The 17,905-nt window shown below is 40.6% G+C and overlaps 2 non-coding genes across 2 annotated transcripts; both read right to left on the bottom strand.

The window, feature by feature from the left end:
• Positions 1-16,239: 16,239 nt before the first annotated feature.
• On the bottom strand, positions 16,240-16,312 carry trnak-uuu (transfer RNA lysine (anticodon UUU)). Its single transcript has one exon. It is a non-coding gene; the product is annotated as a tRNA-Lys (tRNA).
• A 1,197-nt stretch (positions 16,313-17,509) lies between these two features.
• On the bottom strand, positions 17,510-17,582 carry trnak-uuu (transfer RNA lysine (anticodon UUU)). The gene has a single exon. It is a non-coding gene; the product is annotated as a tRNA-Lys (tRNA).
• Between the last annotated feature and the right edge of the window lie 323 nt (positions 17,583-17,905).

Here is a 17,905-nt window from a genome sequence, read left to right as displayed (position 1 = left end):
GGTTGAGACCAGGATGCAGAGTTGTAGTCTTACACACTTCTCTGCGGCTTCCCACCTGATGCTGCCCCCCCCCCTCAATCAAAAAACACAAAAGGAGCAAATCCTCTTGTGCAAAAAAAATTTAAAACAAAAACTTTAACTGAACAAAAACATCAAACTATTAAATGTGGTTTGCTGAATATTAGATCTCTCCCTTTGAAGTCTCTGTTAGTGAATGATTTGATTTGTGATCATCATATTGATATATTTTGTCTTACAGAAACCTGGCTGCAGCAGGAGGATCATGTTAGCATTAATGAATCAACTCCCTCTGACTATTTAAATGTTCATGTTCCTAGAACCACAGGTAGAGGAGGAGGAGTGGCAGCTATCTTCAGATCAGGGTTACTAATCAGTCCTAGACCCAAGATTAGTTTTAGCTCTTTTGAATCTCTGATTCTCAGTTTTTCCCACCCAAAGTGGAAATCACAAAAACCTCTTGTGTTTGTTGTTGTGTATCGTCCACCTGGCCCTTATTCTGAGTTTCTCTCTGAATTCTCAGAGTTTTTATCCCAGTTAGTGCTGAGTACAGATAAAGTCATTGTAGTGGGTGACTTTAATATTCATGTAGATGTTGAAAATGACAGCCTAAATATTAACTTTAATTCTATATTAGACTCTATTGGATTTTCTCAGGGTGTTCACAGACCTACTCACTGCCTTAATCATACCCTTTACCTTGTGCTGACTTATGGCATTGAGAGTGAACAGTTAACAGTGTTCCCTCATAACCCTGTCTTGTCTGACCATTTTTTAATAACTTTTGAATTTACATTACTTGACTACATGGTTTCTGAGAAGAATTCTACATATAGAAGGTGTCTGTCAGAGAATGCTGTAACCAGATTTAAAGAGTTGATTTCATCATCCTTTTCTTCACTGCCATGTGCTGATATGACACAGGATGGCTACCTAAATTTTACTCCAGTAGAACTTGACTCTCTTGTTGACAGCACTACAGCTTCAATGCGTACAACACTGGACAATGTTGCCCCTCTGAAAAGGAAGATAATCAGTCAGAAGAGGTTGGCTCCTTGGTATAATTCACAGCTGCGTGCGTTAAAGCAGACTGCAAGAAAGCTGGAGAGACAGTGGCGTTCCTCTAATTTAGAAGAGTCTCAATTAGTCTGGAAAGATAGTTTAATAACGTATAAGAAAGCACTTCGTAAAGCTAGAACTGCTTATTATTCATTATTGATAGAAGAGAATAAGAATAATCCCAGGTTTCTTTTCAGCACTGTTGCCAGGCTGACAAAGAGTCCGAGCTCTGTTGAGCCATGTATTCCTTTAACTCTCAGCAGTGATGATTTCATGAGATTCTTCATCAATAAAATTGTTTCTATCAGAGAGAAGATTAATGGAATCCTTCCCATTATTATCACTGATGTATCATCAAGTAGAGGAGCTTTAGAAGTATCTTTCGAACCTGAATTGTATTTAGACAGCTTCTGTCCAGTTGATCTTTCTGAGCTAACAACAGCAATAGTCTCTTCTAAACCATCAACTTGTATGTTAGACCCAATCCCAACCAGACTGTTCAAGGAGGTTTTCCCCTTAATTGACACTTCCATATTGGATTTGATCAATCGGTCTTTGTTGATAGGATATGTACCTCAGACTTTTAAGGTTGCTGTAATTAAACCTTTACTTAAAAAACCTACTCTTGATTCAGAAGTGTTGGCTAATTATCGACCTATATCCAATCTCCCTTTTTTGTCCAAAGTTCTTGAAAAAATAGTTGCAGTTCAACTTTGTGATCATTTACATAGAAATAATCTGTTTGAAGAGTTTCAGTCAGGATTCAGAGTGCATCATAGCACAGAAACGGCACTGGTGAAAGTTACCAATGATCTCCTGTTAGCTTCTGATAGCGGACTTGTTTCTGTGCTTGTCCTGTTGGATCTCAGTGCTGCATTTGATACGATCGATCACAGCATTCTGTTACAGAGACTTGAACATGTTATTGGGATTAAAGGAACTGCATTAGGCTGGTTTAAGTCATATTTATCTGATAGATTCCAGTTTGTTCTTGTAAATGAGGAATCTTCCTCACACTTTGGAGTAAGTCATGGAGTTCCTCAGGGTTCTGTGCTTGGACCGATTCTTTTTACTTTATACATGCTTCCATTAGGTAACATTATCAGACAGCATGGCATAAATTTCCATTGTTATGCTGATGATACTCAGCTGTACTTATCTATGAAACCAGATGAAACCTACAGGTTGGTCAGACTACAAGCCTGTCTTAAAGACATAAAGACCTGGATGACTCAGAACGGTCTGCTTTTAAATTCAGACAAAACTGAAGTTGTTCTCTTTGGACCTGAGCACTTCAGGGAGAAATTGTCTAGTTATATAGTTACTCTAGATGGTATTTCCTTGGCTTCTAGTTCTACAGTGAGGAACCTTGGAGTTATTTTTGACCAGAATTTATCATTTGACGCACATATAAAACTGGTTTCTAGGACTGCCTTCTTTCACCTTCGTAATATTGCCAAAATCAGGAACATCCTGTCTCAAGGTGATGCAGAGAAACTAGTTCATGCATTTGTTACTTCAAGATTGGACTACTGTAATTCTTTATTATTGGGCTGTCCCACATATTCTCTGAAAAGCCTCCAGCTGATCCAAAATGCTGCAGCCAGAGTTCTGATGAGAACTAACTGGAGAGATCATGTTTCTCCAGTTTTAGCTTCTCTTCATTGGCTCCCTGTTAAATTCAGAATAGAATTTAAGATTCTTCTTCTCACATATAAAGTTCTTAATGACCGAGCTCCATCATATCTTAAAGATTTAATTGTAAGATATTTTCCTAACAGAGCACTTCGCTCCCAAACTGCAGGTTTACTTGTTGTTCCCAGAGTTTCTAAAAGTAGAATGGGAGGTAGAGCCTTCAGTTATCAGGCCCCTCTCTTGTGGAATAAGCTGCCAGTAAATGTCCGGGAAGCAGACACCCTTTCCACTTTTAAGATTAGACTTAAAACTTTTCTTTTCGATAAAGCTTATAGTTAGGGATGGCTCAGGTGATCCTGAAACATCCCATAGTTAAGCTGCTATAGGCTTAGACTGCTGGGGGACCTCATCTGTCACACCTTTCCTCACTTTGCTCTCTTTTTCCCCCTGTTTAATTTCTCAATTGCTATTATGTACATGTGACATTATTGTGGTTATTAATTTCTGTTTCCCTGTTCCAACAGGTGTCCTTTGAATGGTGGTATGATGTTTTTCCCCCCTCTTTTCTGTCTTCTCAAACCCCAGCTGGTCGAGGCGGATGGCCACCCTTCCTGAGTCTGGTCCTGCCAGAGGTTTCTTCCTGTTAAAAGGGAGTCGTTCCTTTCCACAGTCGCCACAGGCACGCTCAGGACGGGAGATTAGACTGAAGACAAGTTTCAGTGCAATCTGTTGGTTTCCTTAGCTAGGATATTTTTTTTTAATTGGCTCTACATGAATTAATTTGATTATTTTGAAATTAATTAATTGAATTCCAATTGGCTTGAATTGGACTATATTATTTAAGTGAAAATTGAAATGACAATGCAGTCTTAACAAACCTTTAATAGGTCAAATCTACATGTGAGTTAAGAGCTAATATTGGACTCTTCTCTGGACTCTGGTCCAGCCAGCCAGGAGTACAGAAAGTTTGCAGGTTAGGGGTCAGCTTTAGTTTTCAGGCAGCTCAACTCTGCAGGTTTTTACCTATTCTGAAGTCCAGCAGCCGTATGAGAGCTCATGTTTCATGTCACGCACTTGAATGCACCAGGGAGAAGATTTAGGTTAACATTTCAGAAGAAGATCATGATTTAAGAATTTCAAGCGGAAACTTCCTTGTTCCCTCCCTAAACTGATCTGAAGGTGGGAGGATGTGTGAAACCATTGTGTGATAGTAGAGGAGCTCTTAAGTGAAGATCAGCTGCAACAAAAGGAGGTGGAATTAGTTTTATATCACAGTACAGACGGTGTTTCTGCTCTGAGAGTCACACACTGCTCTGCCAAATGGAGGAAATGGCTCAGAAAAGTGTTAAACTGGACTTGGAAACTTTCTCTTGTTCGATCTGTCTGGATCTACTGAAGGATCCGGTGACTATTCCCTGTGGGCACAGCTACTGCATGAACTGTATTAAAGGCTACTGGAATGGAAAGAATAAGAAGGGAATTCACAGATGCCCTCATTGCAGGAAAACTTTCACACCGAGGCCTGTCCTGGAGAAAAGCACCATGTTAGCTGATTTAATGAAGCAGCTGAAGAAGACTGGACTCCAAGCTGCTCCTGCTGATCACTGCCATGCTGGACCTGAAGATGTGGCCTGTGATTTCTGCTCTGGAAGAAAACTGAAAGCCATCAAGTCCTGTTTATTCTGTCTTTTCAAAGAAATCTTACTCAGCTCTGATCATTAATGAGAATATGATGAAGAAATTTTGAGATTTTGTGGTGGGGCTGAGAACTGTTCAACTCTCATTGTCCTGTTCCACGTATTGTTTAAGGACCGTCACAGGTACAAGGGTCAAGGGTGCTGGAGAAGGCCTATCTATCTTATTTCAGCTTCCATCTAAACCTTGTTTTACTGAATGTCTCATGACCTTGTGTGGCATAAATAGCAATAGTATAATCTTTTTAACTCAGACAACTCTGTGTCAGTTTCCTGATATGTCATGCAGACACCTTGCTATGAAAATAAATGTTTTGTGTTAATTGTCTCTGAGTCTCATTTTGAGAGAATTTTCTTGACACCAACACAACAGACATTTGAAACAGTTTCACAGCTTGAAGTTGAGCCTTGTGCCCTTTTAGTGTTGGAACAGCCTTAACTTTCAACTTCAGTCATTAAACAGTTATCTGGAAAGTACAGGGAACAAATCCAAACCTTTTTCAGACTGTTAAAGATTTCTGGGTCTTTGGGGAATATAAGTCCAACTTTCCCCCGTAACCAAACACACATTTTCTTCAAAAATATCTCTGAAAAGCATGAGAAGTGTTGACATCTGACCTTTAATAAAATGCAGAACAATGAAATACAGACTAGTGTAAAGCTAGACTTCACATTAAAATGAAATTATATATTGTGTCTACAGATGTTGTATATTTACATAAATACCCACAGCTTGTGCAAAGCTACTTCGTGAATCTTAACTTTAAACAAAATATAAATGTTCAGTATAACAGAATAAAATATGTTTCTAGTTTCAAACAGATTGCATATAGTTCTGTCCATACACTCATAATCGATGCCATGTTTGTCTTGAATGGTGGGAGAGCTGGCCACAGTTAAAACAATCCCAACAATTTATAAAGCACTTTCAATAGTTCTTCAAACATGTGCTACCCACAGAAAATTCAGAACAAAAGTCTTGACAAGAGAAGGTGGTAATCCACACAAAATAGTTTTAATCTGAACAAAAGAAAGGCTTTTGATTGGTAGTTACTGTTCCTGCTCCCAAGTTAACGTTGTCTTATATGCTATAAAATTTGTTGATTTAAACCAGTCATTTATCTGCAGTGTGAGTATGTTCGTGTCTCTTTAGACTAGATAATTGAGTGAAAGCTGCTTCACAATGACCACAGCTGTATGGTTTCTCTCCTGTGTGAATATGTTGGTGTTTCTCTACACCAGATAATGCTGTGAAACCTGCCCCATATTGACCACAGCTGTATGGTTTCTCTCCTGTGTGAATACGTTGGTGTTTCTTTAGACTAGATGATTGAGTGAAAGCTGCCCCACACTGACCACAGCTGTATGGTTTCTCTCCTGTGTGAATATGTTGGTGTTTCTCTACACCAGATAATGCTGTGAAACCTGCCCCACATTGACCACAGCTGTATGGTTTCTCTCCTGTGTGAATACGTTGGTGTTTCTTTAGACTAGATGATTGAGTGAAAGCTGCCCCACACTGACCACAGCTGTATGGTTTCTCTCCTGTGTGAATACGTTGGTGTTTCTTTAGGTGAGATAATTGAGTGAAAGCTGCCCCACACTGACCACAGCTGTATGGTTTCTCTCCTGTGTGAATACGTTGGTGTGTCTTTAGACTAGATAAGTGAGTGAAAGCTGTTCCACACTGACCACAGCTGTAAGGTTTCTCTCCTGTGTGAATACGTTTGTGTGTCTTAAGATTGGAAGATGTAGTGAAAGCTGCTCCACACTGACCACAGCTGTATGGTTTCTCACCTGTGTGAATACGTTGGTGTTTCTTTAGACCAGATAATGCGGTGAAAGCTGCCCCACACTGACCACAGCTGTATGGTTTCTCTCCTGTGTGAATACGTTGGTGTCTCTGTAGATTAGCTAATTGAGTGAAACCTGCCCCACACTGACCACAGCTGTATGGTTTTTCTCCTGTGTGAATACGTTTGTGTGTCTTAAGATTGGAAGATGTAGTGAAAGCTGCTCCACACTGACCACAGCTGTAAGGTTTCTCTCCTGTGTGAATACGTTGGTGTGTCTTAAGATGGGAAGTCTTAGTGAAAGCTGCCCGACACTGACAACAGCTGTAAGGTTTCTCTCCTTTATGAAGCTTCTGATGATACCTCAGATGTGATGATCTTTTGAAAACTTCCCCACAGTGCTTATAACGGCACCATCTGGATCCCTCTTGGGCTATATGTTTCTGCAATGACAGAGAGGAAGAAGACTTTGATCCTTTTGAAGTTAACACAAAAGATTTCTCTAATCTAACCTTTGCTAACCAACATATTCTAACTGGACCTGGACGGACCTATCCACACAGGTCTCAATATTTCCGATCAAACGTGAAGGCTGAGGGTGTGTTTATAAGTACCCTCAGCTATCAGTACTATGCTCTGATGTGTTCAGCACACATTCAGGGTTTTAAGCAGTAAACTCTTGCTTTTTGCTCTTTTACTAATTATTTTTTGTCAAGATGAAACTTTGAAAGGGAATTTGTGCTACAATAATTCTAAATGATAGAAGGAAGCACAGTCTTGTCCAAGTTGTACACTTAAACACCATTTAAAGGTTGGGCTGAAAAAGGTTGATGAATAATGGTTTAAATTAATAAAAGTAACAGTTGTGGTAATACATAGCATTCTTTACACTAACCCTTTGTTCCAGCTTACAACCCAGTGGTCTACAGCCATTCAGCTCAACAGCAAACAGGGAAATAGTCTTAGCTTTACTCTAAAACAACTATTTACACTGAGGTAGAGAGCTCTACAAACCTGTCATTTAACATTTAACCATTAAAGTATTACCACCACCAGGTTTAATTAATGTAATCCAGAGACTATAAACACAAATAATGAAGATTAGCTCCTGAACCTCTCAAATCTGAAGCCCACCACAACAATCTGCCCACTGATTTTCTTCCAGCAGATCATTTAGCCTGCAGCACATCTGTATCTCCAGTTCAGAGAGAGAGGAGATGAAACCAGGAAACACCAGAACAAGCGGAGGATACACGGAACTTCAAAACTCGTCCACATGTCTTTAGCGTCCTCCACACTGACCTGTAGTCCGGTGGAACCAGAGGATGAGCCGGCTCTGTTCCTGGTGGAGGGGTTCGGATCCTGGTTCTGCTGCTCCATTCTGGTCCTGGTCCTCCGACTGATGGACTCTGTCTGAAACTGTCAGTACATACAATAAGATCCAGCTGTGGCGTGCAGAATGTTAAACCACACCCACTTTTCTTCTTCTCTTGATAAGCTTTCTGAACAGTTTCTAACCATCTAGTCACATTTCATTAAACTTTTAACTGTGGTTTTTATTCAAATTCCTGTGAACTTTAAACTGGTTCTTTAAAGACCCACTAAGGTCACAGTTCAAAATATTTGGAGCTTTTTGATCAAATTCAGAAAAAATGTAATAATACACTCTGTAGAATGACACCCACTGTGTGCAATATCCCATGAATCTCATCTGTGTCAGTGTAAAATGATCAACTTAAATCTTTTTACTACATTAAGACAAAGATATTGTTTGAGGAAAGGGTCCCAATATCATCCCAAAGCCTGAAGTTCAGATTTTCTCTATTTCTAAATTTGTTCTCATTTCCAAGAGCTGTCAGGGATCCAGGAAAGCAACACAGAGTAATCTCAGATTTGTCACATTTACACTCTGAAGCCCATTTTTGAACAGTTCAGTTATCAGGGAGCTTCAGTCTAGACTGAGGCTTGAAACTGAGAAGATGTGATGTTTCAGTGGGGAATGATCTAGTTCTGTGTGGCTAACAGCACGTCAGTAGGAGCTGTCTGACTGATCTGAGACAGTCTGAAGAACAACATGAAGTGGACCATTCTGAGGCCGTCATTTAAATATAAAGGAGTGTTTTTCTGGCATCAGAAGTGCCCGTCCAGTGATTCATTCCAGAAAGCTGCTTTAGTGAAACCTAAAATTTGAGATGAAGGAAACTCTCAGACCCTTAAAACTCTGAAATGTTTTTCAACCCAAATAACCTACAATCTCCTTTATTTTAATTACAAAATGATCTTAACTGGTAAACTTATGTGTCCAGTTGAAGAGTAAAAGTGATCTTGTGTTGTGGTCAGATCAGAGTATCAGCTCCTAAAAGTTGCACAGATCCTCCTAATAAAGATCATTTTAGCTCCATTTTAACTCCAGATGTGGGCTTTATGAGTAAATATATGTACAACCTTTTTATAATGCCATCAATCCTTGTTGATTCGTGGATAAAAGAAAATATTGGATATATAAAGAAAACTGAATAATGAAGTTTTCATGAGACACTTCTGAAGAGGACAGTCAGACTGTCTTTTAATGGTGTCTTTCTCAGAGTGTAAATCTGAGAAATCGGACACTGATACTGAGGATAACTGTGTATTTCTTCTGCTCGTGTGATACTTTCCTGGATCACCGACAAGTTTTTATAATAATGCTATGACTCCTCTTCATGTTTGTGCTCCAGTTTTATCAAAAAGCCAAACGATACCCAGATAAGCCTGGAAAGAACTATTCTAAATTTTACAATGATCATCAAACTTTTTAAATGACAAAAGATTTCAGCAAAACTACAGAAAGAAGTTTATAAAAAAACTGTTAAAAACGGTTAGAAAAGGGCCCAGAAGTATGTTTCACACACAGCTAAAAGGATAAAGCTCCATGTTATTTGTCCATCTGGCCGGCTTAGGGAAATTTATAGCTGAGGCTGTGTGTCTGGTATTGCAGAGCATTAGCATTAGCATTAGCAGGACATGCTAACTGTGAATAGCAGCCAGGTTATTTAAACTTTTTCACTCTCTGGTGCATGTTCTGACTGCCCGTGTCCAGCTGCAGGAATCAAACCAATGACACAGAGCAATTTGAAGGCATTTCTGCAAATGTTTGACCGCTACATGTATTATTTTCTTGACTTACCTGTACGCAGCTTCCTGTTGTGATGTTCAGAGATGTTGCGACTGAGGCTTGTCTGGAGTAACGGAGGGACCGGTTTGCTGCATTTAGGGGAGGAGCCGGAAATGATGACGTCAGAAGGCTCGCTACTGTATATGTCTATGCTTCGCTATGCGGCCGTACGACGTGACTGCTTCAGGACGCGGTTCAGATTTTGTCTTAAGTATTGACAGGTATATAAACCCCTCAGTCTCCATTTAAAATGTGTTTTTTTATGGAGAGTTACAGTCAGTTCAGGTTTTGAGTTTGGATCGTTTGGATACTAGAGTTTGGAAAGCATTAATATAGTTTGGAGATAGTTTGGGGAGTTAAGTGAGAGATAGTTTTGAGATTGAGGAGAGTGAGGAGAGAAGGATAGGTAAGAGGATATATTCAATAATATAGACAATGGAGCAGCAGGGGGTCTCTCAAACCTGGTGTAGAATGTGTTGAGATCGTCAGCTAGTCCGGGGGAGGGGACGTTTGTGATGGTTCTGAGGGGACTCCACACAACTGCAGGGTCGTTGGTGCCTGAATCACTCTCCAGTCTGGCTCTATAGTCCTCTTTAGCATTTTTGATGGCCTTCTTGAGGCCCTGTCTGGCCAGTCTGAATGTGTCCATGTCACCCTTTCTGTATGCCTGCTCTTTCCAGCGCCTGAGCTCTCTGAGCTGCTTGGAGAACCAGGGCTTTTGGTTATTGTGCCTTGTGATGGTTTTGGTTGGGAGGCAGACCTGCTCACGGAAGCTGATGCAGCAACATACAGTGTCAGAAAAGCTGCCGTTGTCATCCTCAGGGCCCCTCAGTGACTCCCAGTCAGTAGACTCCATGCAGTCCTGAAGCATGTCCCTTGCCTCTGGAGTCCACCTCCTTACTGTAGTCCTGGATGGTTTGGCCCTTCTCAGTTGCTGCCTGTATGTGGGGACCATCTGTATGATGCAGTGGTCGGAGTGTCCAAGGGCAGCGTGGGGGATGGAGCGGTATGAGGGTTTTATGATGGAGTAGAAGTGGTCCAGTGTGTTGCTGTCCTGCGTGGCGCATGTCACCAGCTGTTTGGAGCTCGTCAGTTCCTGGGAGAGGTTACACGAGTTGAAATCTCTCAACACAATAACTACTGAGTTTGGTCGAGAGGTTTCCACAGTGGAGAAAAGAGCAGCTGAATCTTTGGTGAACGTGTTCACAGATGTACTTTGTTAGCCCGGTTTTTTCATTGGAAGCTCAAGAACAAGCTGGAGAAATCGTTTATTAAAAAAGTATTTATTAGTGGTCACAAATAAAGTATATTGCAGCGCTGGACTCGGAGTGCCAGAGCTCCCGCAGGAAATCCGTCAGGCCGAGCCCCGTTATCCGGAAACATTTCATATTTATATTCAGCTTTATCTCACAGAAGTTGTTTTCACACTTGTCAGAGTATAATTGGCCAGTTTTGGGTGACATGCTCAGGCCAGCTGCTGTCCTTGTTGTGTTCTTTGGATGTGATAAACAATGTGTGTGTGTGTGCTGTTTTAGGCGTGGATCTAATGTACCAGACCTATCTGCCCTAATAGAGATGTTTTGTCTGACCCAGTTGTTTATGTCATTCTAAGGTCTTGGACCATTTAAGGTCATCTGTTGTGCAGTATGAGCAAAGTGGAAAAGTACCAGCGAGGAACGTTATTTAGGAAAATACAGAATATGAATTTATAATGTCTAAGATCAAAGCCAATTATAACAGTAGCATTATGGACATATCAACTGCAAATATGATATATATTGACTGACTGACGTGCTCTCTCTTTTCGTTCAGTTACCATTGTAATGAACAAACAGGAAGCAAACCTCGAAGCAGAAAATGAGCAGCTGATGAAAGTCTTAAAAAATCGGACCGAGCAGCTGACTGCCGACAACAGAGTCCTGAAGAATCGGACCGATCTGATGATGGTGGAGATTGAAATCTTAGAAAATCAGACCAAGCACCTGAACAGACAGAAAGACGACTTCAACTGGACGCTGGAAGTCATCCTGAAATTCAACAAATTTCCAGTGAATTAATTCTGCCCTGACAAAAGTAAGTACATAATAAAGTAATTTAACAACATTATACTTCATAAAAAAACACCCAAATGTTATTAGCAGGATGGTAAATTCAGTACTTTATACCCTTTTTAAAGTTTATTTAGAATAAAAAGCATGCAGTTTTCTATAAGTTATTTATTCTACAAGCGTTACTTTAGTTTTTACAAAAGTAAAATCTTCTCTGCCTTCTTTAAAGAGATTTAAACCGTTTTGAACACATTCTTACCTTTCAACCCTGATGCAACGTCTGACCTGCATCAACATTTTCAATTTTGATGTCATGTTTCTGATTTCTTCAGAAAGTGAGAATTAAAACATCAGTTTCATGTTGATCAGAAAACCCTCTGCTTTCAGAAGCCTTGTTTTAGAGAGTCCCAAAACAAAAAAAAGTAGCCTTGACGTCATTGTTTCGTCATCTTGGTCGTGTATATCTCTTTATGCATTTCAGGCCTGTAAAATGCATGCCTGTAAAGCTTTGTAATCTTCCTTCTCATGACACTGAAAAGACATTCAGGCATTGAGAATATCAAGTGATGAAGAGCTTTTCTTCCAGTAAAATCATCTTAAACTGTGCAGCAGTTCAGGCACATAACCATATTTGTCATTTCAAAGTTCCGGCAGCCAGTCCAGCACCCGTACCCTCTTCTTCCTCAGCCAGGCCTTTGGAATGTGTCAGAATGTGGTTTTCCATGGTCTGCTTGAACAATGCTTGGACGTCCCTGGTAAAGATGTGGCCTTGAAGGCAGCATATGTTGCTGTAAAATCTCAGTGAGCTTTTCTGCATTAATGCTGCCATCACAGAAGTGGAAATGAGCTTTGCCGAGGGCCCTGATCCAACCCCATACCATCACAGAGCCTGGCTGCAGGGACTGGTTGCTGACAGCAGGCTGGATGCTGCTTTTGCTCTTTGCTCCATTTCTTCCAACAAAGATCTGGAATACTGATGGGTCTGACCACAGTACACGTTTCCACCGTGTGATGGTCCATCCCAGACGCCTCCGAGCCCAGAGAAGTGGACGCCGCCTCTTTTCTGAGGCTTCTTTTCTGCACAGTAAAGCTTGTGAATGGAACTCTGTATTGTAGTGCTTGACAAAAGTTTCCACAGTAATCCCTTGTCCATGTGCTTCTATCAGCTGTTGATGAATGACGGTTCTTGATGCAACGCCGTCTGAGGGGTCAGAGGTCACGGGTGTCCAGCTTAGGTTTGCTCCCTTGTCCTTTACACTGAAACTCCTCCAGATTCCTTGAATGCTTTAATGATATTCTGCTCTGTAGAGGCAGAAATATGCAGATCCCTTCCAGTCTTTCTCTGAGGAACATTGTTTTTAATCACATTTGAGGACAAACTTTAGCTCCTCTGAACATCTTTTGTGCCAAATCATAATAACTATCATCTGATGTCTAATTTTCTTTATTACTAACCCACATCACAACTTTTTAAAAACATTTTTCAGACCTGAAATGCAACTAATAAAGTTGAAAAAAAACATTTAATATCTTGAGTTTATACCTGCTGGATTTATTCTGGAAGAAAACGTCCTTCCAAGAAAGATGCTCCAGAATGGAAATATTAGAAGTAGATAGATTTATAGTTCCTCATGTAGGATAACAGTCATAAGTCTTTCAAGGTTTTATAATTTGTTATCATTCAGTTTTATTTACATACCATCAAATCGCAACAAATGTTATCTCGAGGCATTTCAACTACAGTCTATTTTAAACTAATTGTAATCCAATTCATTGTAATAAGATTCCAATTAAATCACATTCATTAAAATCCAAGTTGGTCTAATCCGTATAATTTCAGTCAGTTTAAAAAGGCTGTCATTTGATTTTGACATGTTAGATTTAATAATTAATCAATTTCTCCGCCCATTTCGTGAGTGTCAGCCCTGTCGGGACGGCTGGATTCTTTACCAGGAAAAGTGCTACCTGTTTTATGATGAACCCCCAAGTTGGAAGACATGGCCACAAAGTCGAACTTATTGCAAAGACAAAGCTGCAGATCTGGTTGTTATTGATAATCTGCAAGAACAGGTGAGCTATAAAGAGCATAAATGGCATTTTCCAAATTTCCATTTTCTTTTAAATTATTATAACTGATGCCTTTACTAAAGTGTGAATGATTCCGATGATCCGCCATGTCATGACTTCCAGGAATTTGTCAGTAAAAACATCCGGTATTACCAGAGCCCTAACCATGGATACTGGATTGGGTTAAAAGAAACTGACAACACCTGGTTCTGGATTGATGGACGCAACGACACTCTTGGGTAAGTAAAAATAAATATTGACCATGACTACGGCCCGGTGCTGAGACAGAAAAAGAAAGGATTTAGTTTTAATGCAAATTCAAAGTATAAACTATTGTTTCACCAGGATTTGATGTCAGCTGTTTGTTTCTTGCAACACTGAACTTGTTTGATTTAATTAAGTGCATTAGCTGTACTATGAATGCTATTAATATTGCTCATGTTTACATTTTAAGGTACTGGGTGGAGCAGGAGATAGGTCAATCAGGTCCATATGCACTGGTTATCCCTAAAAGGAACGCAACACAGAGCTGGGACACATCTGATCATAAATTTCAACTCAAATTCATCTGTGAGATGGAAGCTTTGATCAGGTCAAATTAGTGAACACTGTGTCCGACTTTGTCCTCTTTGTGTCGCATGCATAGCTGCAGACTTGCTTCATCACTTTTGAATAAGAAAATCCAAACATATGTTGATGTATCTGCTAATGCTCTTTAGACAGTTTGTGTCCTAATTTGTAAGAATGAATTTTATCACTTTAATGTGTCTTTTTAAAGACTGAATAATATTGTTCTGAATAATGGGACAATAATGAGGAACTTACTTCGACTTCTTCTGATTATAGATTGTATGGTAATTCATTCACATATGGGGGGTGGGTGTAAAAATGGAACTGATGTAAACTGTAACTGAGGCGTGATGTTTTTAAGTCAGTTAATGAAAATAGTTGTGATGTATTTGCCATTTTTTTCAGGGAAATATCCTCGATTGGAAGATAATCGTCATGAAAACGCTTGCAAACTTGTAAAGGCATTGATAAACTGTTTGTATTGATTAGCAGAGCGCTTTGAATTGTATGATTAAAATTGTGAATTGATTTGATAAACTTGATTGACATTTTATTTTATATTTTTTTGCACCAGCCTTCAGACGTTTAAATGTCGAGTTACATCTGCAGAGGAAGAGATTTGCCTGACTTTTTAGAAGATGCAAGATAAATAATGGCTCTGCGCTGTACACCAGTTCATGTTGTGATCTGTCTTTGAAGTGAAATGCCTTCTTAACTTCATGAGTTGCTTCAGCTCATGTGGGTAAATGGACTTGTATAGTGCTTTTCTTGTCTAACTGACCACTCAAAGTGCTTCTAACACTACATGCACTCACGCTCATACAGCACATCTTAAGTCTACACATAACTACATGCATTCCAACACTGGGTTAGTCCATTCATACACTGATGGATACATTGGGGATTCAGTGTCTGGAAGCTGGAGTTGAACCACTGACCTCCTGATTGCTGATTCCACCTGAGCTACAGCCACGACAGGTGATAAACAATCTCTGTGTTAAAGCCGGGGGAATAATCATACTAAGCATTCTCTGAAGACATCATGCTCTGCTACACCCAGTTGCTTTGGTTTCCTCTGGTTCTTCCTGTAATTGAATTGCATTCATGTGAAAAAGAAAACGCGTCCTCTTTCATTTTAAAAAATCTGGACGTTCTTGCTTCACAAACTGTGCAGCAGAACATCAAGACTTTTCTAGGATGTTTGTTAGATACAGATGGTGGGTGTGGTGCATCCACAAATCACCCACTGCAACAGTCGTTGCTCAGGAGAAGCGTGGGGAAACAAAAATGAATGAAGTAAACGCACTTGTACTAAACTAATAGTGATCAGTCTACCTGACGGTGCATTCATAGAAGTGTAAGATGATAGTAACCATGACATATTCAGAGGTAGTATCTGTCAGAAACGTTGTCTTGTCTATTGGTGAGTCCGCTCTGATTGGCTGTTCAGAACAGCGAATATGTCTACGAGGAAGTGTTTTCATTGTCTTTGAGAAACCTCGTCATACACAACGAAGAAGATCATAACCCTTGCTGTCTTTAACGTATGTTTTAAGAGTAGCAGAAGTGGAGCAAAGAAGCATTCCCACTGTAGGAACCTTTTGCAGTTCCTATAACCTTTTCAGAAATAGGGCCGTTTTTTCGTGCATTCGGACATACAGGAACCAGGGACCACAGCACTCAGTTCCTAGAACCATTTTAGCTCCTTCTCCGAGGTCTTTTCTGGGTTCCACAGGAACATGATGTAGGTGTTTGATGGCTGGTAGCTCCGCCCCTTGTCTGAAATGTTTACTCATGCAACACGGACACAACCGGCGCCTGTTTAATAAGTTAAACTTATTAACGTCGTCTCCTTTGTCCGCAGCGCTCTGCTCTCCTTCTTGTCTTCATGAAATGAAGAAGTATCGCCTGCTGCTCGATTCTTCATCTCCTGACTCTCGCTGTGCGCTCTTCCAGCCTCCATCTTAGACGCCTGATGTGATCGTCCATGATTAATATCACCGTCATGCAGACCGTAAACACGGTGGCCTCCTCGCTCTCCATGTTAGCTTCTTGGTGGTGTTGTTTTGTTTTCTTCTCTCCTTACTTTTCAAGGGCTTTGTTGTTGAGTGGCGCTAAAGTTACATGTCTGTTGTGTCACATCAATCCCGAAGTGTAGGATAATGCAATGATAGTAACTATGACATATTCAGAGGTAGCATCGCCTGAACAGGGACTGGAACCCTGGACCCTCAGATTAAAAGTCTGATGCTCTACCGACTGAGCTACCCAGGCTCTGAATGTGACAGATCACAGTTTAAATGACAGTTTTTATAAAAACACACAACCCGACTGGTTTATTGGCTGATACGAATGTTAAAGCTTAAACCTAACAGTGTGTAGTTTGGCCTTCAGTTTCTAATTTAAGCATCTTTGGGACCTTAGACACCAAACAGTCGTCCATCAGACACGTTTGGAGCTCCAATGAACGTCTCTCGCTCTTGTATTTTTGGTGCTTGATCCCAGTTACCATTGTTGGACTCCAGCGGACTCCAGTACGATTCAACTGTCAGAAACGTTGTCTTGGCTTTTTGGTGAAGAGTCCTCTCACATTGGCTGTTCAGAACGGTGAATATGTCTACGAGGAAGTGTTTTCATTGTCTTTGAGAAACCTCGTCATACACAACGAAGAAGATCATAACCCTTGCTGTCTTTAACGTATGTTTTAAGAGTAGCAGAAGTGGAGCAAAGAAGCATTCCCACTGTAGGAACCTTTTGCAGTTCTTGGAACCTGTTCAGGAATAGGGCCGTTTTTTCGTGCATTCGGACATAGAGGAACTATGGACCACGGCCTTCAGTTCCTAGAACCATTTTAGCTCCTTCTCCGAGGTCTTTTCTGGGTTCAACAGGAACACATATGACGTAGGTGTTTGGTGGCTGGTAGCTCCGCCCCTTGTCTGAAATATTTACTCATACAACACGGACACAACCGGCGCCTGTTTAATAAATTAAACTCAGACGTTGTCTCCTTTGCCTGCGGCGCTCTTCTCTCCTTCATGAAATGAAGAAGTATCGCCCGCTGCTGGATTCTTCATCTCCTGACTCTCGCTGTGCGCTCTTCCAGCCTCCATCTTAGACGCCTGATGTGATCGTCTATGATTAATATCACCGTCATGCAGACCATAAACACAGTGGCCTCCTCGCGGGTTTTGTTTTGTTGTTGAGTGTGGCGCTAAAGTAACACGTCTGTCGCTGACGGCTGCGTCACATCAGTCCCGATCAAGGTTCCCGACTCATGTGCGAATCGAAAATGAAACAGTTCCACTGGGGAAGGGCAGTTCTTATAGTTAAATTGGAGGTGTACAGTTCTTAGAACTCTCTGTCCAAATGCACCTATTGGCTTTAAAGTGACCAGTGTAGAGTTGTTCTCTGCATTCATAGAAGTATAAGATAATGCAATGATAGTAACCATGACATATTCAAAGGCAGTATCGCCTGAACAGGGACTGGAACCCTGGACCCTCAGATTAAAAGTCTGATGCTCTACCGACTGAGCTACCCAGGCTCTGAATGTGACAGATCACAGTTTAAATGACAGTTTTTATAAAAACACACAACCCGACTGGTTTATTGGCTGATACGAATGTTAAAGCTTAAACCTAACAGTGTGTAGTTTGGCCTTCAGTTTCTAATTTAAGCATCTTTGGGACCTTAGACACCAAACAGTCGTCCATCAGACACGTTTGGAGCTCCAATGAACGTCTCTCGCTCTTGTATTTTTGGTGCTTGATCCCAGTTACCATTGTTGGACTTCAGCAGACTCCAGTACGATTCAACTGTCAGAAACGTTGTCTTGGCTTTTTGGTGAAGAGTCCTCTCACATTGGCT

The sequence above is a fragment of the Leuresthes tenuis genome, unplaced genomic scaffold (assembly GCF_036924035.1).
Source record: "Leuresthes tenuis unplaced genomic scaffold, fLeuTen1.0.hap1 SCAF_1, whole genome shotgun sequence".
Lineage (NCBI taxonomy): Eukaryota > Metazoa > Chordata > Actinopteri > Atheriniformes > Atherinopsidae > Leuresthes > Leuresthes tenuis.
This window is presented reverse-complemented; position numbering and strand designations above follow the sequence as displayed.